This window comes from Salarias fasciatus, unplaced genomic scaffold (assembly GCF_902148845.1).
Source record: "Salarias fasciatus unplaced genomic scaffold, fSalaFa1.1, whole genome shotgun sequence".
Taxonomy (NCBI): Eukaryota; Metazoa; Chordata; class Actinopteri; order Blenniiformes; family Blenniidae; genus Salarias; species Salarias fasciatus.
This window is the reverse complement of record NW_021941379.1, coordinates 145085-172138: the sequence shown is the minus strand read 5'-3', so window position 1 is coordinate 172138 and position 27054 is coordinate 145085. Positions and strand designations below refer to the sequence as shown.

The window sequence follows — 27054 nt, the reverse complement described above, 5'->3', positions numbered from 1 at the left end:
CTAGGGCGCCGGAGATGCCCGGACCAGCTCTGATTGACAGAAGTTTTGGGATATGTTCAGTTAACTCCTGATCTACAGACGGAATGGACACACATTGATTTCTTAAAGTGAATTCAATCAAAACATTTTTAAAGAAATTCAAAACATTTGATTATTTTCAGTTCTCTATATCATCAAGAACCCAAATGAGACTACTTGTTGTCACACTCAGAAGTATCCAATCATCCCCACTGACCATTGATCAATTATTACTGTATAGAAAGTTTGACAGCTTAAAATTGTTTTATGACTTTGAAAAAATTCCTTAACTTCTCCTATATTGACATTTTACACTCTCTATACTGAGTCTTACACTGAAAAAAAAAAACGTTCCATTTTCTTTCCTTTTTTTCAAACGATCTTCATGAATCATTTCAAAAGTTACCTGAAAATACGTTTCATCCACCATTACAGAAAAAAATGTATCCATCCATTTTCTACTGCTTGTTCTTTTCAGGGTCGTGGGTGGCTGGAGTCAGAAAAAAGTAGGGATGTGCGAGTACCGATACCAGGTATCGGTATCGGGCCGATACTGGCCTTATTTCAAGGTATCGGGTACTCGTGAAGGCTACCGATACCAGCCACCGATACTCACGGCAAGAAAACCCCACGCGTAGTAAGCCCTCCTCACCAGCAGGTGGCGGTAGTGCAACCAAATGGGATGCAAGCTGCCGACAAACATGAAGAGGAAGAAGCTCCTCTCTGGAGTCGCTGACAGGAGCAGGGCTACACTGCAGCGGGCTGACTTCTCCATGAGTCTCATCCAGAGCAGAGACAACAGGATGAATTCAGAAGGCCGGTCGTCTCACCAGAACTCCGCCGGTGTGGAAATTCTTTTATATAAGTGAAAACGAGTCGAGCTTTGCAGAATGCTAACTCTGCAATGCTAAAATTGCTAAAGGAGGTGCGCGATGTTGTTCATTTACCACTAGTAATTTGTTTAAACACCTCAGGGCGAAGCTTGTGGACGAGAGTCTGACGCTGTTGTGCTGGAAAAAAAGAAAACTCTGCAGAAGACCGAGAAACTGAAGAGCAGAGATCCGAGAGCAGCACAAATAACACGAGCAACTCTTTAAACTCAGGGGTTTTTCTATCTTTGACTTTAGTTCATCAAAAAAATCATTAAAATTAGTACATTTAAAAACCTTAGTTTATGTAAAGTGTAAAACTCAGAGAAAACTCTTTTATCTTGCACTTAATTTCATTTAAATAAGTGCAAACTCAGAGTTGCTTGTTTTATTTTTCAGACTATTATTTTGGACTTAAACGTAGTGGCTGGGCTGCCTTTTTATTGGAAATAAAATTCATCTTCAAAAATAATCTGTCATTGCATTATTTTACATTTTATGTATATAAAGTATCGGTATGCAAGTATCGGTATCGGTGAGTACTGAAGATGAAGTACTCGTACTTGGTATCGGTCTGAAAAAAAGTGGTATCGCACATCCCTAGAAAAAAGTATATCTGCAGTCTAAAAAAATATGATTGCATAATGTGTCTATGAATAAAGATCAACTGACAGTTTGTTTCTTTCCTGCTCTTCTATTCAGCCTTTGGCTCTCTCTGTCTAATGATTCACGCATTGTCTCAGCTGTACTCCCTTCATCTCCTCAATGCTGCGAGAAAACCTCCAACAGCGGCCCCTGCAGCAGCTCCAGCAGCGGCCCCGACAGGACCTGCTAAGGCTCCAACTGCTGCTCCAGCAACACCAAAAACTATTGAAGAAAACCTTGACCCTCCTGGGTTAGTACCAGCTGTATTCTCGAGGAAAGCACCTGAGACATTCTCTCTGAATCCGGTTCGCTCCGTCTCTTCTCTGATGTCTCTCTCCACTGCTTGCAGCATCTCATTGGTGTAGCAGCCTCCTCAGTGTTGCTTCACCATTTCACTGATCGTGAAGAGCAGCTGTCTGATCTGGAACTGGTTGTTTCTGTAAGGATCTGGCTGGTTGTTGTTCCAGTATTTATTATCAACAACATGACAGCGGTCACCACATTTATCTGAAAGTTCTTTCAGATCCTCATTTTCACTGACAAACTCTTTGATCGTCTTTCCATCATCAAGCTGGTCACCATGAGTGAAGACCAACACAGCATATTTTAAAGCCTCTTCAGAAAACACCTCTTTTATTTTTGTAATAACCTCCTTCTCATGCTCAGTGAATTTCTCCACTTTGAGTACAATGAGAAAAGCATGAGGTCCAGGTGAGCACTCTATGATATTCTTCACTATCTCAGGTTTGAGATCTTCTTTATCTTTGCGGTTGTCAAAGAAAGGAGGAGTATCAACCTTCTCCATTTCTTTTGGTGGCTGCCTGACATTTACTTGTACCAGAGTTTGCTAAATGATCCACCTCAAACACTTTTTCTCCAATCAGGGCATTGCCAAACTGGCTTTTTCCTGTTCTGGTTTTTCCCAGCAGGACGACTCTCAAAGGTTTTTCTAGAAGAAAAAGAACCAATATCAGGATTAATGAACACATAGATACTTGTTTTATCACAAAACATATTTTCAATCAGAAATGCCAAAGCGGCACAGAGTTCCTTATTTTTTGTTCATTATCTGAACTGACTCTTGAGTAATTTATATATATTTCATAACTATGACACATTTCCCTGATTTCTAAAACATACTGCCGGTGTAGACTCCATGGAATAATATGACAAAGAATGATGGTCTTCTTTAGGGTTCTCATCATGAAGAAGTAGAAGAAGAAGAAGAAGAAGAAGAAGAAGAAGAAGAAGAAGAAGAAGAAGAAGAAGAAGAAATCAACTTATTTGTGTACAGTGGAGGTGATGACAGCTGGGATAAGAAGTGACTTTCACTTCCTCAACAGAATCTCTTGATGTTTAAAAATGTTGCAACCAGGAAGCTTCTACTCACAAGCTCTCTTTACAAACTCTGAGGACTTATAACAATGAATCACATGTAATATGTTGCTGGATTTCAAACAAAAAATTAACATAAACATAATTACCTCTGCCAAGGAGGTTATGGAATCACGTCGGTTTGTTGGTTTGTTTGTTAGCAACATTACGGAAAAAGTAATGGACGGATTGCAATGAAACTTTGTGGAAAGGTGGGTCTTGGGCTAACTTAGAATCCATTAAATTTTGGTGATGATCCAGATCACTGTCTGGATCCAGGAATTGTTTTAAGGATTCTTTATCATTGAGAGATAGGGCTTTCACATAGTTGGGCAGGCCCGCCGACAGGGGGGACAAACGCCTGGTTCACACAGGACGCGTCGCGCGCCGAAGCGGAACTGCTGCGCACCGACTTTCAGATCAGTGCCCCTGTTAACCTATCTCCGCTCCTCTCTATTTTCTCCACGACCCACGCGCCGTTGACCACCAGTTTTAAAGCTGGACAGAGCAATCGCACCAGACAAGAAGTCGGGAATGCAAAATACGGGAGAATCTGGTCCATTTTCAAATTAAAATCAAGTAAAATAACATAAATTATGTTGCTTTTCGGTTTTCCTTTTCAGATAAACACACACACACACACACACACACACACACACACACACACACAAGAAGAGAGGGGTAGAGAGAGACGCACTGCACGCCGCAGCACTCCGCTCCGATCACACCCCCGATCACAATGTTTGATTATATATGGTGCTGTTATTGTTGTTGGTGAATTATTTGAGCCGTGGCGGAGGTCTGCGCTCTCTGAGTGCCAAATTCTAGTTTCTCAATGTTCCTCCATACTTCACCATGTGCTCTGTACGCATTAAACAAATACAAACAGTGTGTCCTTTTTCGAGTCTCTGACCTGCCTTCCCTTCTGTCCGAAAGAAGAATCGGTGCAAATGTGACTGAAGACATCGTGATTGTGTTTTTTTACTCCTCCTCTTGTTCTGATTTGGTTTTTTTAAGTTGCAGTAAGTTTATTTCAATCGTGTTCTTGCTGGCTGCAGTCGGATCAAACAAACACACGGCAAAGAACAATTATTCACATTGACGTTACATAGATGATCTTCTGATGTGAAACGGAAATGCCATGATGCTGGACTGCCAGTAATTGTAAATAAAAAGCTCAGACCTGAAAGCAATGTAAAACAGGAAGTGCAGCACGAGACTGTTTTATGTCCTTGAATTCGGTTTGACAACATTTCTGTTTCATTTGCATTTTTTTCACGATAAAAACTGAGGTAAATGTTATTTTCTGGGTTAACTGACAAAGTAGTGTTGTTTGAAGATAAGCAGAGACACCGATACCAGCTCTGTGCAAAAATCTCTGGATCTGGGTGGGACACACACATGTGCACACACACACACGCACGCACGCACACACACACACACACACACACACACACACACACGCATAGAAAAACCTGTACACACACACACGGACACGCACACACAGAGAGTTGCAGTCTTCTAAAATTTGGTAGAAGTTAACTTTGCACTTGCAGCATGTTTTGGCAGTGCGAGTGTAAAGAAATCCAGAACGCCGTCCTTCAGAATATTGTATTTCGATGGCAAAATTAAACCCAAGAACATGGAGGATAATAACAGAATAATAAAATTGAGGATAAATGTGTCCTACCTTCTATTCAGTCCCAAGAGGAATCTGTGCAAATATGATTGTGTAGCGAAAGTGTCTTGATTGTGAGCTTTGTTTACTCGTCTTCTCGCTCTGACCTGCTGTTTCTGTTGTAGTTTGTTGTTTTAATCTTGTTCTTGTGGATACAATCTGATAAGAGCTCAGTGGTTCCAGATTCCATTTGTCGTAAACACTGCTTGGTTTCCTGTCTGCTGTCAGGTGATTTCCAGTAAGTCCTTTGCACAATCTTTTTTATAAGGGGCCATGTAACACCCGCCATTTTTATAACGTTTGTGGTTTATTACGTTTGTGGGCATTATTACATTGGCGGGTGTTACAGGCCGTATAAGACATAATTCATTCTGGCCCTATCACACACATATATTCACCTCACATACATATATTTTCTCTCTCACACACATACATTGTGGTTCAAAGGTTAAAAATATACATTCTTCTTGTACATACATATTACATATATTCTCCTTTCACATACATATATTTTCATTTTTAAGCACACACATACTTTTGCCTCTCACATTCATATATTCTCCTAATACAAGAATGTATATGTAAAAAGAAAATATATGTATGTAAGAGAAGTATGCATGCATGTAAGAGAAGAATATATGTGTGCCAGTGAGTATCGTGGAAAAGGAAGTTCATCATTCATTGCGCTGTGATTGACTGAGAAGCACAAGCAGGCGGGTCTTTTTCTGATCAGCCAACATCAAAGGTGTGGTGACGTTTCGAGCTGGGATCTCTGGCTCTTTGAAGGGAGCTGGTTCATGAGGAGCCGTTCATTTGAAAGAGCCGTTCAAAAGACTGGTTCCTTTTTTTATAATTCAAATTTCATTAAGTTTTCGATTTTATTATAGCAAATATACAGAACTAAAAAACAAAAAGACAGAGGTTTTTGAAGGAAAAAAGAACAAAAAGAAAATAGGCAGGTCAGCAAGTGATTGAATATATTTCTAAATATATATGCACATACTTCTATATGAAGGGCAGTCCATGATCTGGGGAACAGCACAGACATTGATGCAGCACATTTTTATCATATCATTATTGTCTTTATACATTCCAGCATTCTGTCTCGAATATAAATCTGCCAAAACCATCCCATTGTTCGTTCATTACATCAGTTTGATTGTTCAATCTCCCCAACATCTTCTCACATGTTACTCCTTCCATTATCTGAGTTTTCCACAAATTCAGAGTGGGGATTTTGGGATCTCTCCAACACTTCAGAATGGTCCTTGCACAGGTTATTAGGCCAGTTTTTAATATTCTAAAGATATGTTTGCTTAAATGAGGTAACATAATTTTCTCCCCTATAGGAGACAATCTTGACAATCTGGGAAGTTCACAGTTCAACCATTTACCAAAACAATCTAAAACAGTATCCAAAAGACTGGCTCCTTGATGAATGCCACGTGACTCTATTAGAGACATCAACCTCATCAGTGTGAAGTCAATCTGTTATTTTCTGACATCTGACACTGTTACTGTCGGTTAAGAGTTTTCATCTGTTGATTTAATTTGTTTGATGACCCAGATTTAAGAGGTGTTTTTCTGACACACATTAAATTGTGTGTACGTGTCCTTTGACTGAGCATTTTATGATGTGGGTGTGTGTGTGTGTGTTCCATTGCTAAAACCTCTGATAACCTTTGGTCAATACAGTGTTAAAAATTAACAGCTTTCCTTGTTAACTGGTGACCGACTTCCTTTTGCACTTGCTGCCGCTGCATGGAGGATCTAATCCCACTCTTTGACTGCTTGTTCTTACTGTGAACAGGCAATAGGAGCCCACCATTGATTAGTGAAGGTTTTTTTCCCCCAAGTACCTAATAAATCTTTACTTTTTCTTTTTCTTTTCTTTTTTAAAAATAATTCAGGAGTTGTCTTATTTTGAAGAAATGTATTTTCACTTTTGTTTAAAATTTGTATAAAATATATAATGTATGAATATAAAAATTCAGGTAAGGAATACTTACAAAGTTTATGAAACTCAAGTTATAATTGTCATTTCAGTTTTGAAGACTTCAAAGTGTTTCATACCATCAAGTGTACCCAAGGAACTAATTTTGCTTATATCAGTTGTTTTAATGGTAGTATTTTCCTCATAACCATCTCAGTATTGGTTTTATCGCTCCTCCAAAAGTCATAACAGGCAGTTACTCTTACCAGTTCAAATCAGTAACATAGAAACATAACAGTGGCATTCTTATGACCGATGTGAGTGATCACTTGCCAGTATTTACTATTTTTTAAAAAAAACTGTATTAATTCTGGACAAATGGAATCTCCAATCATTATAAGAGATAAATCAAGCAAAGCTATTGAGGCCTTCAGAGAGGATTTAAAGAAACAAGACTGGAATTAAGTTTATAAAGGGGATGTAAATAATGCTTATAATATTTTCATGACAACACTTATCAATCTTTATTACAAAAATTGTAAAACAACTCAAATTCATGCCTGTGGTGACAAAAATAATATCTTTTATAACCCATGGATGACAAATGGTTTGAAAAATGCATGTCGAAAAAAAAATTATCTTTACCGAATGTTTCTAAAACTAAGAAAAAAAGAAGCTGAGGTTAGGTATAAAAATTATAAAAATAAACTGGTATCAATCCTAAGACAACAGAAAAGGGATTACTACACTAAATTATTAGACAAAAACAAAAGCAGTACAAAAAACACATGGAGTGTAATTAGTACAGTTTTGCACACAGGCAAGGTTAAACCAACAATTCCAAATTATATAACTAAGAACAAATTTGATATCTTTGAAAAAAATAGAATTGCAGAGGAATTTAATAACTACTTTGTGAACATGGCGCCCGGTTTATCACAAAATATTCCACATGAAAGAACTGATTTTAGAACTATGCCAAATAATGTGAATAGCATTTTTCTTGAGGCAGTACAAGCGAGCGAAATATTGACTATTGTTCACAAATTTCTGAATAAAAAGTCCAATGACTATACAGATATGAGTATGTCACTGATAAAACACATTATAGATGTTATTATTGAACCGTTTACATACATTTGTAATCTTTCATTTAAAACAGGAGCATTTCCAGATGACATGAAAATAGCCAAAGTAATTCCACTTTATGAAAGAGGAAATAAAAACGATGTTTCAAATTATAGACCTATATCGTTACTCCCGCAGCTTCCAAAAATTTTAGAATAATTGTTTGTTATTAGATTAAATAAATTTATTGATAAATGTAGACTTTTAAGTAGCAGCCAATATGGGTTTCGCTCAAACCACTCAATAGCTACAATACGGAGCCCCGGACATGACATGGGAAAAAAAAATTTAAATTGTGGCCACGAATTACTAATTCGTTCCCACGAATTAATAAATCGTGCGCACAAATTACTAATTCGTTCCCACGAATTAATAAATCGTGCGCACGAATTACTAATTCGTTCCCACGAATTAGTTATATCATTCATATACTGAACAGTTCAGTAAAGTTGGCAGCATATTGACAGATACGGACTTTCAGTCTCAATAACTCTTTAACAAAATGTCAGTAGCATACAAAGGGCGCCTGCATCCCATCGTTGTGAGGTGGACGATATGCTACAAGTTCATTTTTATTAAAAATATCTGTCTATCAAGCAGCAGAAACAATATTGATTTCAATCAGCACCGGTAGTGCTGCGGGCTTCAGGGACCGTCTACAACTTACAAGACGCAGCAACAGTGAAGACAAATAGCTAAAAAAAACAAACAAACAAAAAAAACCCAACAACTAAAACAACAACAAAAAAAAAAACGTAATACCACCACTGGGATTTACTACAGTGTCACCATAATCGCTACAACCTTCATTTGTCTCCTATCAAATTTATTGGATATGGTGTTTGTCTTCACTGTTGCAGCGTCTTGTAAATTGTAGACGGTCCCTGAAGCCCGCAGCACTACCGGGTGCTGATTGAAATCAATATTGTTTCTGCTGCTTGATAGACAGATATTTTTTAATAAAAATGAAACTTGTAGCATATCGTCCACCTCACAACGATGGGATGCAGGCGCCCTTTGTATGCTGCTGACATTTTGTTAAAGAGTTATTGAGACTGAAAGTCTGTATCTGTCAATATGCTGCCAACTTTACTGAACTGTTCAGTATATGAATGATATAACTAATTCGTGGGAACGAATTAGTAATTCGTGCGCACGATTTAATTATTTCGAGGGAACGAATTAGTAATTCGTGCGCACGATTTATTAATTCGTGGGAACGAATTAGTAATTCGTGGCCACAATTTAATTTTTTTTTTTACCATGTCATGTCCGGGGCTCCGTACTACAGCAATCATGGAACGAGCAGAAGAAATCACCAATGCCATGGACAGGAAATGTGTTTTAGTGAGTATCTTTGTAGATCTTCAAAAAGCATTTGACACCTCAGACCATGAAATATTACTGAACAAATTATATAGGTACGGTATAAGAGGAGTTGCTCATCAATGGGTCACAAGTTATTTAAAAGATAGAAAACAGTTTATCCAAATCGACAACATAAATTCTACATACAGTAATGTAACTTGTGGAGTTCCTCAGGGATCGGTTCTTGGACCAATACTTTTTCTGCTCTATGTGAATGATATCGCAACTGTTTCCAATTTATTAAAATGTATCTTGTTTGCGGATGACACCACTTTATTTTACACTGGTGAAAATGTAAATGAAGTATTACGCATTGTACAGAATGAGTTTGAGAATATTATGAGATGGTTCAGTGCTAACAAACTGTCTTTAAACATTAGTAAGACAAAATCTATGATTTTTAGTTGCAAGAACAAAGATGTTGACACAAAATTGACTGTACAGGGTACTGCAATCAAAAGGACAAACAAAATCAAGTTCCTAGGTGTTTTGATTGATGAACATCTAACATGGAAATCTCATATAGAACATGTTAAAACACAGGTTTCATAAACCATTGCTGTGTTGCATAAGGTCAAAGAATCACTTAATAAGAATGCTTTGTTTCTATTGTATAACTCATTGATTGCTCCATATCTGACCTATTGTGCTGAAATATGGGGAAGTGCCTGTAAAACTTATATTGAACCACTTTTTCTTATACAGAAATGAGCCATTCGTGTAGTAAATACAAGTGCGTACAGGGATCACACAAATCCAATATTTAAACAATTGAAATCTTTAAAACTTAATGAATTGGTGGAACTCAACCTCTTTAAAACTATGTATAAAGCTCAACAAAAAATATTACCAGATAACTTGCAAAACAGATTTAAAAAGAGAGAAAGTCAATATGAATTACGAGGAACCGAAATCTTTTCATTATCAGAGTCAAGAACCAAACCTAAAGAAAGATGTATCACAATCCAAGGAATCAGTTTATGGAACAAGCATGACTGTAAAATTAAAATGTCTCAGTCCATTTATACTTTCAGGAAATGTTTAAAAGAACAATTATTTAAAAGATATGATGCTACTTAATTAATTATTGAAATTATTATATGTTGATTTTGATTATGTTGATTTTGTAAATATCTTGTGAAATGGTTATGTTTATAATCAACTCTTGATGTAAACTATTGTTTTGTCAATTATTTTGTGTTGGTAGGGGCAGACACGATAAGTTTTACTTCTTTCTGCTCCTTTTCATTTTTTTTTCAAAGAATGAAATGAATAATGAATGAATGAATGAGTGAATGAATGAATGAATGAACAACAGACCAGTTTTAATAAAAGATCTCAGCTTTTATATCAGCATGGACATTATAAAAATAGCTTGAAAGTATCAGCAAAACTCCGATTAGTCCTCTCATTCTGTCTGGCAGAGCTCATATAACCACTGCATTGAGTTTGCAAAGTATTAAATAAGTCCAGTTTTTTATTTAATATTCAAAGGCATCAATGTGTTATGTTGGTTTTGTGCCATTTAAGTATATTTTATTTTTTGTTTGGTTTACAATTTCCTTTGTCTGTCTTTTTCCTCATGTATTGTTTAAGCCTTTTTGTAATGACTAAAACTAGACTAAAACTATGAAGTGTAGAAATGACTAAAACGTGACTAAAACTAATAAGCATTTCGTCCAAAAGACAACGACTAAAACTAAATCAAAATAAGCTGCCAAAAACAACATTGTACAGTATGTACATGTACAAAGAAAATATATCAATGTAAGAGAAGTATGCATGCATGTAAGACAAGAATATATGTGTGCCAGTGAGTATCGTGGAAAAGGAAGTGAGTATACTGGAAAAGGAAGTTCATCATTCATTGCGCTGTGATTGACTGAGAAGCACAAGCAGGCGGGTCTTTTTCTGATCAGCCAACATCAAAGGTGTGGTGACGTTTCGAGCTGGGATCTCTGGCTCTTTGAAGGGAGCTGGTTCATGAGGAGCCGTTCATTTGAAAGAGCCGTTCAAAAGACTGGTTCCTTTTTTGTATAATTCAAATTTTATTAAGTTTTCGATTTTATTATAGCAAATATACAGAACTAAAAAAAAAAAAAAGACAGAGGTTTTTGAAGGAAAAAAGAAAAACGAAAATGAGCAGGTCAGCAAGTGATTGAATATATTTCTAAATATATATGCACATATGAAGGGCAGTCCATGATCCGGGGTACAGCACAGACATTGATGCAGCACATTTTTATCATATCATTATTGTCTTTATACATTCCAGCATTCTGTCTAGAATATAAATCTGCCAAAACCATCCCATTGTTCGTTCATTACATCAGTTTGATTGTTCAATCTCCCCAACATCTTCTCACATGTTACTCCTTCCATTATCTGAGTTTTCCACAAATTCAGAGTGGGGATTTTGGGATCTCTCCAACACTTCAGAATGGTCCTTTGCACAGGTTATTAGGCCAGTTTGTAATATTCTAAAAATATGTTTGCTTAAATGAGGTAACATAGTTTTCTCCCCTATAGGAGACAATCTTGACAATCTGGGAAGTTCACAGTTCAACCATTTACCAAAACAATCTAAAACAGTATCCAAAAGACTGGCTCCTTGATGAATGCCACGTGACTCTATTAGAGACATCAACCTCATCAGTGTGAAGTCAATCTGTTATTTTCTGACATCTGACACTGTTACTGTCAGTTAAGAGTTTTCATCTGTTGATTTAATTTGTTTGATGACCCAGATTTAAGAGGTGTTTATCTGACACACATTAAATTGTGTGTACGTGTCCTTTGACTGAGCATTTTATGATGTGGGTGTGTGTGTGTGTGTTCCATTGCTAAAACCTCTGATAACCTTTGGTCAATACAGTGTTAAAAATTAACAGCTTTCCTTGTTAACTGGTGACTGACTTCCTTTTGCACTTGCTGATGCTGCTGGTAGCAGCAGATGTTGAAATCAAACTCATAAAAGGTCTGACATGGTGTTTTGTCTGGTTTTTAACATCTACCAACAACAAGGGACGTGAAAGAAAACCATTTGCCAGTTGACAGGGAAACCATCCATCTATCCATCCATTTTCTAAACCGCTTCTCATTTTCAGGGTCGTGGGTGGCTGGAGCCGATCCCAGCTGCTGTGGGTGAAGGCGGGGTCACCCTGGACAAGTTGCCAGTCTGTCGCAGGGCTAACACATAGACAAACAACCATTCACACTCCCATTCACACCTCGGGGCAATTTTTAGGGTGACCAATTAACCTGACATGCATTTTCTTGGACTGTGGGAGAAAGCCGGAGTACTCGGAGGGAACCCACGCACACACAAGGAGAACATGCAAACTCCACACAGAAAGGCCCCAAGCCCCGATAGGAAATACGTGTCATGGTCGGTGTGCCGTTAGACCCAAACGCAGAGAGACTGAAGCAGGATTGATGATTGAACGGGTTCACTCAGTGCAGGAAACCACGAGGGCTGCAGCCTGGCAGCAGAACCACAGGTTGGCTCAAGGCGAGGTCATGATGTGGCAGTCGCGAGGTTGTGGCGAGACCTTGGCAAACCCTAACCCTAACCAGTTACAGTAACTCCTGCAGCCAGGAATGACATCGTAATTTCCCATAACTGAATAAATACCGCACGCAGCAATGCAAAACTGCTTTGTTAACTCAATCATGTTGAAACTAGAAAGAATATCCATTGAAAAAATGTTTTTTACATGGACTGATAGTAACAGGGTAACAGTAGTTGGTCAACAGCGGCTAGCCCTTTAGGCTCGGGGCCATTTTCACCTAAAAGTTCAACTAAAGACGTACCCAAAGTAAACTGAATGCTGTTCTTGAACTGTTTGGAGTACATGCATGGTTGGGGTCTCATTTGAAAGCTGACAGCCTGTATTTTCACCCAGTGCAGTCAGAATTACTCTAGGTGCTACTGGCACAGATTTATTTATGTTGCAGCACACTGAATTAGGATGAATTTCATTCTCGCCTGAATTTTTTCCCCTCATAAAACACCTGGAAATAAGTGTGGAGGCACTGTGAGAGCTTGAAAACACAATTTTGCTAAAGCCTGGGTTCTTACATAGTTCAGATCAAAATGTCAGAGCAGTACTACAAGAAATGAGTGTTTCACACATGTATTTGTACTGCTATGCCTTGGCGGTGTCAATTTTGGACATCCTCTGTATACCCTCTGGATGCCCTCTGTACAATGGTATATGTTGGTTTTAGCCCGTTTTTACATTATTTTCACTCCAAAAACTCTTAAAGTACTCAAAAAATCACTTCAGATAGGCTTCAGTGTGGGATAAGGCACTCAGACTGAGAGGAGCAGGGACAGACAGCAGGTGCATCCCTCAGCAGATGTCTGAGAAGTCACAAAACCCCGCTAGCGGGCCAGCCAGCCATTCAGCAAGCTCATTGGCTACCAGCCCTGTCAGTCAAACGTTTCCACCAACGTGATTGGCTCAGAATACGTTGATGACGAGTGATGACGACCAATGACGTGAGTCCATCAGTCTCAGCAACAGTTGGCTGGTTCGCCATCGGAGGGAGGGATGAGTCACTTGATCGGTTGAAATATGATGAAGCAACGGAAACCGATCAGTCGCCATATTGGATATCCTCAGTGCGAGTGATAAAGGTCTGGATAAAAGTATCTGATAAAAATATGGATTATTATTGGACGCGCACGCGGAGAGACGCGCCGCGTGCGCGCGTAGTGGCACGTCTAATTCTGGATTATTTGCTTATTTCAAGACATGTTTTGGACAAAAGGCTATACTTTCTAGCGTTGTCTGGATGCATACATTTGGACTGTGGCAGTTTTTGCTGGATTATCTGGATTATGGATCGTCTGTGATCAGTTATGAGCCTCCAAAGGTGAGTTGCGCTGTTTACTTTATTTGCTGTTTGTTGGACAAATGTGTTTATATTACCCGCTGTGGTAATCACATCTGAAAGTGGCTTATACCGACAGATTCATGAGAATATCAGCTTTCTAACAGTATATAGTGTGTCTGTGGAATTTGCAAAATGCGTCTGGACATTTGATAAATGCCTCGGGAGAAGGTGACCGGCCCGTGGGCGGGCCGGTCTGAGCTTAAGGAGCTAGCTAGCGGCCGGTCATTGGGTTACCAGCTACCTGCAGTGATATACAGACATTTCAAGCTGCATTCAGACCGAACGCGTTTTTACGTCAAAAAACGTGGGTCAATTTTGAGGTCCGACACTGAACAACGCCGGGCCCCCAAAAGTAGGTGGCATGTTGAAGAAGCGAGTCTGTGGTGGACAGTGTTGCCAACTCCCCAGTAAGGAAAGTCGCTATTGGCTGTCCTAAAAGTCGCTAGAAGTCGCTAGATGATGTCATCACCTAATTTGCATAATTGGCCATTTGCATGTAATTGTAATGGACGCTGTAGGAGAGAGGAATAACGTCATGGGAGAAGCTAAAAGTGAGCTAAAAACACCCTAAATATGTTTCTAACTACAAATGAACTGACAAAAGTGTGACAGTGAAGAAACATTTACATGTCCATCCCGCTCTGTGACCCAAGATGGGAGCAGTGGCGGATTTGCGCACGCTCAATTCATTTGAAGTGTGGAGGCAGAGCGGTGTGGGTCTCCTCTCTGCTCTGACTGCAGCAGGGAGCGCTGCGTGAGACTGACCGCTTGTGAGTGCTTTGGGAAGGGGGAGGGGCTCACAGCAGCACCCACTGCACGTTGAGGACAGTGGAGACGTCCTGTCACGTCTCCAGAGCACCAGAAAAAGTCGCTAAATTTGTCGCTAGTCGCTTTTTAAAAAAAAAAAAGTCGCTAGAGGGGTCTGAAAACTCGCTAAATATAACGACAAAGTCACTAAGTTGGCAACACTGGTGGTGGAAAGGAGGGGCTTCCAGCCTTATTTCCTGTGTTTGCATGGCATCATGGCTGACCCTGTTAAGCGAGTGGCTTGGCTTTATTTGCTTAATAAAGCCAGACAACGACGCCGTCGGCGGACAGTACGCCGTGCCTGGGTATACGATATTATCCAGAGACGGTCGGAGTTTGGTGAGTGTCACCATTTGCTCCAGGAGCTGCGCCAGGATGAGTGTCGCTTTCAGTGCATCTCTTCCGGTCCCCGCTTCCTGACCGACCTCACCATCGAGATGCTTTCTGATTGGTTTACCGCAAAAACGCAGTGTCGGAAGTTCAGATTTCTTAACTTCAGCGTTGGCCGCAAAAACGCGCCACCGACGCCAGAACACGCTGATGTGCTGCAAAAACTCCAAAACGCGCAGTAAAAGTACCTCTGACGCGCTGCTGGGATTTTCACTACTGCTGAATGTGCGTTCCCCATTATTTTTCCATTATATTTGGATGCAAAGACGTAGAATGTATTTGCTGCGAGGGGCAGAGCAGAGCGGACCGGAGCATACACCAAGTATGTAGAATTTGGGTGTCACAGTGTCCTCTGTGGCTAGCCAATCCAGTTAACATAGCCCGCTAAATGACGAGACGGCAAAATCCTTCTTTCACGTCCTCTGGAAAGTTAAAATAGTGCTGCAGTCTCTGACACTGTAGCGCAGGGCTACTCAACTTACCATTGCTCGAGGGCCACATAGAAAAACATTTCTGTTTGCGTGGGCCGCAACCTAGGTTTGCTAATTTATATGACTGAATTATGTAAAAGACATTTAAATAATGTAATTAATATTCAATAATGAAATTTTAAATGCATTACAATAAAAAGACAACTACATTAGTCTTTTGTAAAACTAAAATAAGACTTTGTTGAAAATATATTACACTAAGCCTTATAGATCTATTTGTGGCTGTTTTCTGCATTTCCAATAAAAAGCAAAAAGGTGAAATGGCATGACATTTAAAAAAAGTCAGATATCAAATTATAAAATGAGGCTTTATTCACAAAATATGAATATACTTACTATACATACGAGCACTTTTTGTTACAAAACATAAGTATTTTAAATATTTTTCAAGCAATGCGTTTGAGAAATTCACTAAATTACAACAAAAAAGCAGGTCTTTTTCCACAAAAAAGTAAATAAATTAAGGGATTCTTTACAAAAATAATTGGCCTACTCCTGCAAAAAATAAATGAAGTAAAAATTAAATCTTGTGCATCACAAAAAAAGATCACCGGTGGCAAAAAAACAAACAAACAAAAAAAAAAAACAATCATTGTAAAGCATACAAACATAGCTCTGCAGGTGACTTACTTTTTGGAGAACAATGACAGAAGAAAAACACACAGGTGTGCATTACTCACAGAAATTGTGCACAACAGCAGCCCTACAGAAGGTCACAGCTAAAACAATTACCCTCACCTGAAATCAGGACGATGTATCACATTTCTTAGCAAAGTCAAATTCACGTAGGATTTATAATAAGAAAAACAAAACTTTCGGAAGTGTCTCAGTGACAGAACAGTGTCAGTGTTGTCACAGGTTGAGTGGTGCAGTCCTACTGTAATAAATTCCTGACAGCTGTCGTGGTGACGCTGAAGATTCGCTCGTTTAGGAATGGACGGTTTTTGGCAAAGAAGGCACACTGGCTTGTTATTTACCTCCAGAAAAGCAAATTCTTCCTCCCATGACGGTTGAACTTTCCTGTGTTCATCACATAACTTTAGTTTAACTTTACCGGCGGCAGCCATGAACTCCACTGCGATCGGTCTTCTTTGAGTCTTTTGTTTTCGGCAGTGAGCAAACAGCCTATTGGCGCATTACCGCTCCCAGCTGGTACAGCCCCACAATTGCAACACTTATCTGCCTGTTGTCAGGAGGTCAAACACACTGCCCTCTGGTGTCCGCATATCAGAAACGTTTTTTTCCTCATTAAAAGTCGATTTTTTTTTTTTCACTGCTTACAATCAGCCGTGGGCCGCACCGTTACAGCTTGCGGGCCGCATGCGGCCCGCGGGCCGCGGGTTGAGTAGCCCAGCTGTAGCGGGTAAATCAAGCAGTACTGTTTGCATTCTACTGCAAGATGCTTTTTGCACTGCACACAAAAAAATGACAACAAATCAAATACCTCTCTATAGCAAATAGAACGTAACATAATGGAAGTCCTTCAGAGGAAAACCAAAAAATATGAAAAACTATTTCTCAGGGGTTAGATAACTGTTACAAAACACAAGAGACAGAAATGATGCCATTTCATTTATGTATTTCATTTCAGAAAATGTTCTAGGATAGAGCTGGAAATTTTATGCTTTAAATGAGAAAAAAAGATCACAATGGTATGATTTTACTGCATGTGTGAAAATAAAATCACCAAGCTACATCACAAATTAACTAAAGTCAAAATATTTCTCAAATCACGCCAAACATTAAATCTATTTCCATTATTTAATTCATTCAGAGACTTTGCATTTACTATTTCTGACTAAGTAAAGAAGTCAAGTGATTTCCAGATAAACTACAAAAAATACATAAAATACATACAATCGATACACAAACTGAATGAAAACATTCATAGTGAAGGAATATGTTACGTTTACAAATTGGTTTCCATAAAGAAGCAGGAAGCAAAAAAATGATTTCAAACAAGATAAGCTTTGAAAAAATCTCTGTACAGTGATCAGGACTGAAGTTTTAGATAAGCAACAGTAATCGATGACATTAATATACAACAATGAATGCTGACAGACGTGGAACATGTTCATTTAACTCCTGATTTACAGAGGGAGTGGAAACATGTTGATTTATTGAAATGAATGAAATTAAAACACGTTTCAAGAAACTGAAATGACTTTCAAAAATTACTTTCAGTTCTCTGTATCATCCAGAACCATAATGAATCTACTTGTCATCATACTCAAAAGTATCCAGTCATTCCCACTGATCACTGATCAATTATTAATGTAGAGAAAGTTTGACAGCTTCACATTGCTTTACAGTGATTTAAAAAAATTCCTCAACCCATCCTATATTGAGGTTTTACACTTACTATACTGAAATAGTGTACTCTTAACAAAACCTTTCCGTTTTTACCTTTTCGAAAAACTGTTTCCAAAATTGAAACATTTCAAAAGTTGCTACCTGAAAGGATGGTTCATTTACAACTCCAAAAAAAGTGTATCTGTCATGAAAAATATATATAATTATTCCATAATGTATCCTGCATCAAAACAAAACTTTTTTTGTTTATTTTTCAGGATTGTTTTTTTCTCAGAGGCAGGGCCGGCCCGGGCTTCGGAGGCGCCATAGGCGAGCCCGAGACGAGCGCCCCTTGGGAGCGTGCTTTTTGAGCGGTTCCGACAGTTGTTGAGCGGGGGGGGGGGGGGGGGGGGGGGGGGGGGGGCTTTTTTAAGGGATTTCTCTGACTTTTTATCATCAATAATCCGCCTGGAAAGAGTTGTGCTTATGGGTGATTTCAACTTACACATTGATGATAACACATGCAGCCCAGCAACTGAACTTTTATCCATGACTGAGGCTTTTAACTTTGAACAGCATGTGTCAGGCCCCACCCACACCAAACGTCACACTCTGGACCTTGTTTTTTCTTTGGGTCTGCATGTTGACAGTCTGTGTAGAAGATGTGCATCTGAGTGACTATCTCTGTGTCTTCTTTGAACTAAGTGCCCCACCTGAGTCCACGCACCAATCTGAAGTCAGAGAGGAGGATTATCACAGAGGCAACAGCCACGCATTTCTGTCTGACTGCACTGACATTGATGATTTTATGCACTGTTTTAACAGTCACTGTGGGTCTATTCTGGATCAAGTAGCACCACTTAAAACTAATATTATGTGCCGCAAACAGTCCTGTCCCTGGATCAATGATGCAATTTTGAGTCTAAGGAGAACATGTCGCCAAACTGAACATTTGTGGAAATCTATGAAACTGGAGGTCCACAGGCTTCATTTAAGGGACCTCATAGCTTCCTTAAATAAGAATTTAGAGGAGGCTCGAGCGACCTATTTTCATCAGCTGATTTCCTCCAACAAAAAGAATCCCAAGGTGCTTTTTGATACAATCAGTTCTATTGTATCACCTGTTGTCCCTGCCACCTCGGCTCATTGTAATATCAGTAGTGATGAGTTCTTGAACTTTTTTGTTGAGAAGGTCAGAGCAAAAATGATGGTTTGCCTTTGTCATTGGCCCCATGCCAAGGACCTCAGCATTTGGGACCCCCCCCCTCAATGCTGGGCATCTTTCAAGCCCGTCACGCAAGAGGACATTTTATCTGTCATTCACAAAATGAAACCATCCTCTAGTAGTCTTGATGTTCTCCCTGTTAGACTCCTCCTGAACGTGTTTGATTTGATTGGGGCCTGTATTGTAGAAATGTTCAACATGTCACTGTCAACTGGCGTGTTTCCACGTTCTTTCAAACATGCCATTGTGGAGCCACATTTAAAGAAAGCACGCTTGGACCCAACAGATGTTAAGAGCTTCAGGCCAATATCAAAAACCCCATTTCTGGCTAAAGTCCTGGAGAAGGTGGTCTGTGTCCAACTTGCTTCCTTTCTGAAGACACACAACATACACGACACATTTCAATCTGGTTTTCGTGAGTCTCACTCAACCGAGACGGCCCTGTTGAAAGTGTCTAGTGACATTATGATGGCTGCGGACTCTGGCAAATGCACTGTACTGGTTTTACTAGACCTATCATCTGCCTTTGACACAGTCGACCATGGCATCCTGATCAACAGACTGAGGGACTGGGTTGGGTTGTCAGGTCCTGTTTTGGACTGGTTTAGGTCATACCTGTTTGGAAGAACTTTCAGTGTTTACGTTGACAATGTGATGTCTGATCCTGTGGAGCGTCAGTGGGGGGTGCCACAGGGATCTGTTCTTGGACCTATTTTGTTCTTGCTGTATATCCTCCCTCTTGGCAAGCTGATTCAGCAGTTCAGTGACGTGTCCTACCACCTGTACGCCGATGACCTGCAGCTGTACTGCTCCTTTAAGTCATCTGAGCCAGAAAAACTTAAGTCGCTGATGAGATGTCTGGCCAAAATTAAGGAGTGGCTCAGTGAACAGTCTGCAGCTGAATTCAGACAAAACGGAGACTCTGATTGTTGCCCCAGACAGCGCCATGTCTGCCATAAAACACCATCTTGGTGACCTGAACTGTTCAGTTAAAGGCAGCCTAAGGAATCTGGGTGTTATTTTTGATGAAGGAATGTCCTTGGAACACCACACCAATCAGCTTGTGAAAAACTGCTTTTTCCAAATTCGGAATATAGCTAAACTTCGCAAAATGGTGTCCTTCAAAGAGTTGGAGTTGATTGTACATGCATTTGTCTCATCTCGCCTCGACTATTGTAACAGCCTGTTCACCTGTCTCGACAAAAAAGAACTGGCGCGCCTTCAAGTTGTCCAGAATTCCGCTGCACGGCTCCTGACCTGCACTCGTAGGAGAGCCCATATAAGTCCCATACTCAAGGACCTGCACTGGCTCCCTGTTTCATTCAGGATACATTTTAAAATCCTGGTCTTGACGTTTCGGGCTCTACACGGGCAGGCACCGGACTACATCAGGGGCCTGATCCATCCCTATGTTTCCCCTCGCTGCTTGAGGTCCTCCAACCAAAACTTGTTAATGGTTCCCCGCACATGTTTCAAAACTCGAGGGGATAGATCCTTTAAGGCAGTGGCACCGCGTCTTTGGAATGAGCTTCCCTGCTCGCTCAGGTCTCTGGACAATGTTGATTCTTTTAAAAAGCAGCTAAAGACCTTTTTCTTTGAACAAGCCTTTTAGCCTGCATGGTACTGTTTTATCTTGCATATTTGTTATTTTAGTGATTGTATTTTGTATTTTCTATTTTGTACAGATTATTTTTATGTGAAGCACTTTGTGACCCTGGTCTGGGAAAAGTGCTATACAAATAAAGCTTACTTACTTACTTACTTGGTTCACAGCTCGCTGGACATTTCATATTGAACATAGAAAACAGAGCTAAACATACTCAGACACTGTCTTTTGTCCCAAACAGAACTGCAGCTGTGAGGACTGGAGGTCCTACAGGTCCAGAGTTCTAGGCTACAAGGTAACATCTGCATTTTTAAAAGTGCCCAAAACCATTGTCCTGCCGTTCTGAAGCACTAATGAAGACATGACATCTGTCCTCCTTGTCCGTCCTCCCAGCTGGTCTCTGTGGACATGGCAGGCAGCCACACTGCTGAGCCTCTCCTGGGACTTCGTGGAGCAGAGCCTCGTCTTCAGACTCCACAGAGCCTGAGGCGTCTCTCTGCTTCACAAGAGAACACTGGACCACCAGCTAGAGCCGGACCAGGGTCTCCACTGGGACCTCCAGAAAGAACCAGGGTCTCCTGATCAGATAAATACACATTGCACTTCTGTTGTAACTAGTAATCTGTAACCTGGGAGATAACCTCACTAACTGTGATTTTATTCTTTCTTTGTGCAGAGATCGCCTCTTCAGTCACCTGTTCTGCAGCTCTGTGTTTATTTCTGTTGAACTCTGCTCCTGGACAAATAAAATAATGGAAAACCCTCCTGAGACTGATGGTTCTCTGTGTCTAACACACCCTGGATGTTCAGTAGTGTTTGTTCTTGTGTCGATGGTTCAGTTAGTATTTTAATATATTTCTTTAATGGTTCTGGAGCATCTTTACCAGGACGAAGACATGTCAGTGTGTGTAGAGTTGGTACATTCGCTTGATCAGTCTAAAGCTATCTGAGGACGTCTGATGGTGATTCTGTGGATTAACAGACTGTCTCCTTTGATGTCGGCTGCTTTTTTCTTTCTGACATGTTGATTTGTGATCAGATCTTTCCTCAGATTTTATTACTGAGAGAAGGAAACAGGAGGCAGTGAACGCAGCACAGCAGAATCAAACCTTCCATGAAACACCAGAGAGCATAACAGTAAGAGGTCACGTCAGAGTTTTGCTCCAATAATTAAAGCTAATAATAATGATAATAAATGTTTCCAACCTCTCAAAAACAAAGGTAAGACAATTGAGCTTTGGAACCGACGTCACCGTGCAATGCATTATGGGACGACGGCGCCATTTTCAAGGGGTAGAGAAATCAAAACAAACTATGACAACACTTGAAAATGCAAAAGAAAAGAGTTGCTACCGCGACCGATTGCGTCCGGATGCACAATTAGGATACCTCGTTCTTACGACATCTCAGGACAGGTCTGACATCGTGTACGCAAGTTTGACTCAGTGTGGATTTACGGTGTAGTGCAGAAAAAAACCTGGCGGAGCGTGAAAAGCACATCTCAAACACGCTGTAAAGCAGAAGCAGCACATAATCAGTGCAGATTAAAAAGTGAAAGAATAAAAAATAAAATAATGCCCTTACAGAACATCTAATAATATCCCCTCTTGTGGTATTAATGAAGGATTTTTAACTTTCAATAACTTCGCTGAGTCCATCCTGCCACGGAGAGGAGCTGTTTTAACAGTGCGCAAAGAAGCACACGTTGCTGCGGAGCAGCTTCAGACCCACTGCTGTTTAGCCCCGAAAAGATGGGACTTTATTTTGGCAGTTTTAAACAATATTGCACTGGGTGATAGAGTTACTTTTGATGCGCCTGCGCCACGAGAGGAGCCGACGTGGAAACCAGCAGAGCCTCGACTGGCTGGATGGAGGAGACAGGACCTGAAGAACCGCTACTGAAATGTAAATAAACTCTAAAGTGTAGCAAATTATTAATTTACTCAGTGGTGTGAAGCCAGCAGCCCAGAAAATAACATATCAGCTAAAGGGAGATAAAATACAGACAGAGGACGTTTAGTCAAACATTTTATTAAGACTTCTATTCTTTAATTTAAGCTGCACCGACAGCAGGTGGCACGCGCCGCCCTCGGTGGCCTGAGTCCCGGGTCCACTCGGTCCCGTGTCCTGCTCGGTCTGGGTCCCGCTCGGCACCGGTCCGGTGCTGGGTGTGTCTCGGTGGGACCGTCCCGCTGTGGGGAGCAGACCTGGCCACGGTGCCGCTGTCTGGCTCTGAGACATAATTAAACAAAACAATAAAACTCTGAGCTGTGTAACGTGAGTCAGCCTCATTATTTGTAACATCAGGGTTAAATTAACGGATCTATAATCTGTTCAGACCTCAACTGGGTCCGTTCGTCCAGATGAAGCTGTTCATCGCTGCTGCAAACTTCCTCCAGACAGCGTTTCCCTTTTCTCCTTTAATTCCCATTTTAATTCTTCCAAAGAGCTCCTCCTGATTTACCTCCACCTGAAAGGTGATGCTGTGATTGTGGAAAAACTCACTAAAATGTCAGTCGGACTGCCAGGATGGGGAGTGGCAGCAGGAGGGCTTTGTTTAGAATAATTAATTAGCCATGTGCTAGTCTTAGCGTAGCTTGTTTAACTGACAGAGTAATTTATGACAGAGTAACTTATTCATTACCAATACCAAGAACTTACCAGAATGAAAATGTGTGGAACATATCAAGAGATATCTTGGGATGACATCGAACTTTATGTCCACACGTCTAACAGCAGCAATCCAGGCAAGCCACTGCCTTTTAGTACCATAATACGGTGCTTCCAAGCGGGAAAACCAAAAAAAGAGAGCCCATTATCTATTTTTTTGCCCTTCCGGTCATGCCAGTGAGCCTTACAACCAGCAACACAGCAGTTTCGAACCATTTTTGTCATTACTTTTCCAACTTCTAATGGGTTTGCACTGCAGCGCGTTTGTAGTACCCCTTCAAAATGGCGGATAAACATTAAAAATGGTTCCGCCCCTTTTTTGTGACATCACGCTCCAAAGCTCAATAAGGCTTCATGTTGCTGTTCATCTTCTGCTGATTCACCAGGTTTTTGTGGCAAAGTTGACAAAGAGTCATCAGACTGATCATTGTGGTGTTTCTGTTGTGGCTGCCTGACTGTTTTTGTAAATTTTCCATTTACTCTGAGTAAAATGTTCTATTTGAGTGGGAATGGATGGTGAGGCTTGAAGTCAAAATTCATCCAGTCACAGATATAATATGTTCTGGTAACAGCATGTGTTCTAATGTAACTCCAACTATCCTCCAGTGACCTGAGGTTTATTCTTTTATTCTGGAAATGCTTTAACCTTGTTCCTATTAGTGATGATAGAGTTCAGTGGTTTGTTTCTGTGCTCTCTCTGAGCTGTAAATCCAGTTGACAGGTAGCTGATGTATCTGACATGGAGCTGATTTCAACATGAAGTTCAACATTGTTGGGTTAAAGTTTCAGGCCAGAGGCTTTTTTTTTTTTCAAAACATGACAATTGCCTACAATGTGAAATAATTCTCAGCAGCCATACCAAAATAAAGTCAGTTAAAATCACTATCTCAAGCACTACTCAAAAGCAGTGGTGACTGGTCATTAGAGGCAGGTGGAGCACAGCGCCACCAGGAGTCAACATAAAGGACTGCAGGTAAAATGTTATAATTTCTTTAAGACGAGCTGAAATATCTGTGCTGCGTTCAATGAGACCGAGCAATTTTAATTTATCTATTATTGATTGGCTGCTGCCGATGTGGGCGGGTCCTGATTAGAGACTGACAGGGAGACGTGACAGTTCGGCGCTGCTAAAGCTAAAGCTAAAGCTAAAGCTAAAGCTAACAATCGGAAATCAAAATGAATGAAAGTCCTTGAAAAGGTTATCCAGAAGAAGAACCACGGTGCGCCTTTCTTTTAAAGTGAGTCCTCAGCTTTGGTGAGTGAACGCATATATTGTCAGTCTTTTTATATGTGCGCGCACACACACGCGCGCTCACACACGTGCACACACACAGCTCCAAAGTCACTTTTTGCCAGTAGCGAGTTGTCCCCCCCACTTTTCAAAACAAACTGACGCCCTTGGCTACATGACCTCTGATAGTAGCCCCTGCTTCAGCAGCAAACTCTGCAGCAGCTTCAGCAGCTCCAGCAGCTACTCCTGCAAAAGCTCCAGCAGCTACCCCTACAGCTACTCCAACAGCTGGAGCTACAACAGCAACAACACCAAAAGCTATTCCAAGAACCAAAGCAACCTTTTTTGGTTGACCAAGAAAAGCTGCCAGTAACTCCCTTGTACTCAGTTTAGCTGCCTTCTTATGGAAATTTTTAAGACAATTTTCTTTGCCTCCTCTCTGGATCCGGTTTGCTTCATCTCTTCCTGGATGTTTCTCTCCACTTCTTTCAGCAACTCATTGGTGTAGCAGCCTCTGTGTTGCTCCACCATTTCATTAATCGTGTTGAGCAACTGTGTGATCTGGAACTGGTTGTTTCTGTAAGGATCTTGCTAGTTGTTGTTCTAGTATTTATTATCAACAACATGACAGTGGCCACCACATTTTTCTAAAAGCTGTTTCCAGATCCTTGTTTCTAATCACAAAGTCTTTGATTTCCTTGCGCTGAGGAAGCTGGTCACCCTGAGTGAAGACCAGTACAGCACGTTCAAAAGCCTCTTCAGAAAAATAACTCTTTTATTTTTGTAATAACCTGGATCTCTTGCTCAGTGATCTTGCTCCACTTTGAGGAGAATGAGCAAAGCATGCGGTCCGGGTGAGCACTCTATCATAATCTTTATTGCCTGAGATTTGAGATTCTTGTTTTTTTCTGTGCCGGTGTCAAAGAAACCAGGAGTATCAATCAAGATGATTTGATCATTCTCTTTGGTCTAATAGGTACTTGTTCAAGAGCTTGAAGAAAAATCCACTTCAAATTCAGGTTCTCTAATCAGGGTATTGCAAAAGCTGCTTTTTCCCGTTCCAGTTTTTCCCAACAGGACGACTCTCAGTTTTTCTAGAAGAAAATTAAAAAAAAAAATTGACGTCAGTATTATTATAAATATGAATACTTATTTCATACATTTATTTTATGTTTAAAAAAAAACATGCGTTCAATCAGAAATGCCAAAGCATCACAGACTTCATAATTTATTGTTCTTTATCTGAACTGATTTTTCAGTAACTTATATATTTTTGACAACTCTCACATATTTCAGTGTTTTGTAAAATGCGTTACTTGTGAGGACTCCCTGGAATTGATAAGATAAAGCATGATGGTCTGATTTATGCTTTTAATAATAAAGAAGAAGAAATAAATTTATTTGTCATGACACTGTGGCAACGATGACGGCCGGGACGAGCAGTGACTTTAACTTCCTCAACAGAATATCTTGTCAAAAGTTAATCAGGAAGCTTCTACTCACAAGCTCTCTTCACAAACTCTGAGGACATAACAATGAATCATATGTAATAATATGCTGCTGGATTTCAAACAAATTATGTATTAACATAATTTCCCAATGTTCCTTTATACTTCATCATGCGCACAGTACACATTAAATAAATACAAATTAACAGTACGAGTATGTCCATTTTCCAGTGTCTGACCAACCGTCCGTTCTGTCTGAAAGAGGAATCGATGCAAATGCAGCTGAAAACATCTTGATTGTGAGTTTTCTTCCTCCTCTTGTTTTTATTTGCTTTCTCAGCTGGAGTGTGTTTGTTATTTTAATCTTGTTCTTGCTGGCTGCAGTCTGATCAAACAAACACACAATGAAGAACAATTATTCACATTACTGTTCCACAGATTATCTTCTGATGTGAAACAGAAATATACCATGATGCTGGACAAAAACGGCTGCCAGTAATTCTAAATATAAAGCTCAGACCTGAAAGCAATGTAAAACAGGAAGTGCAGTACTCGACTGTTTTATGTCCTTGAATTCACTGGAGAATTCTGTTTAATTTTAATTTTTTCACTGTAAAAACTAAAATTAATGTTACTTTCTGAGTTAACTGACAAAGTGGCTTGAACATAAGGAGAAACATCGGCAGCAGCTGGGTGTGACACACACACACACACACACACACACACACACACACACACACACACACACACACACACACACACACAGACACAGTTGCAGTCTTCTCAAATTTGGCAGAAGTTAACTTTGCACTTGCAGCATATTTTGGCAGTGTGACCTTCCTTCAGAATACTGTCTTTTGATTACAAAATTTAAATCCAATATTATCAACGATGATAACATTACAACATAAGATAATAACATTGAGGATAAATGTGTCCTGCCTTCTATTCAGTCCCAAGAGGAATCTGTCCAAATATG

The 27054-nt window shown here is 40.1% G+C and overlaps 1 pseudogene; it reads right to left on the bottom strand.

The window, feature by feature from the left end:
* LOC115385306 (GTPase IMAP family member 4-like) lies at positions 1–26729 on the bottom strand (annotated as a pseudogene).
* Positions 26730–27054: the final 325 nt, after the last annotated feature.